The following is a 566-nucleotide window of genomic DNA, read 5'->3' as shown; positions in this document are numbered from 1 at the left end:
ATATAACTTGTGACTAGAGTCATATTTCCAAGAAGAGAAGGCACAGGAATTCTTGTTCATTGTACTATTATTGTCAGTTGTAAACTTGCCGATCTACTTTTGAACACCTGTTAAGATTTATTTGCTTCCCTGTATTAATTTTCCAAAAAATATTTCAGCTATTTTGAGTTATTTTGTCCTGTTTTCCTTACAAAATTATTGTTTCTAACATTGGTGTCATATTTCTATCCCTTAATTGTCCCTTTGTCCATCTAATGAGTGAGGACCAATTTGATATATGTTCCCCTTAAACAGATGGCTGGATTTTTGAATTCTATCGCTAGTAACCTCCAGGAGCTGCAGGGACATGACTGATATTTTCATTGTCAGTTCTTTCATTACCATTACTTTTGAAGAAGTGAAAGGCTCAGAATTCCAAGACATTAACATCAGCGAGAATTGACAACACTTCCTTTGTCCAGTACCTGGTAAGCATTAGCTCGTCATGATACGTCTTTATTGCTGCATTATTATTTCAGCCCTCCGCTGACAAAGTACTTTTCCATGGGTTGTTCCCCAGGGAACAG

The sequence above is a fragment of the Octodon degus genome, unplaced genomic scaffold (assembly GCF_000260255.1).
Source record: "Octodon degus isolate 3935 unplaced genomic scaffold, OctDeg1.0 scaffold00027, whole genome shotgun sequence".
Classification (NCBI taxonomy): Eukaryota; Metazoa; Chordata; class Mammalia; order Rodentia; family Octodontidae; genus Octodon; species Octodon degus.
This window is presented reverse-complemented; position numbering follows the sequence as displayed.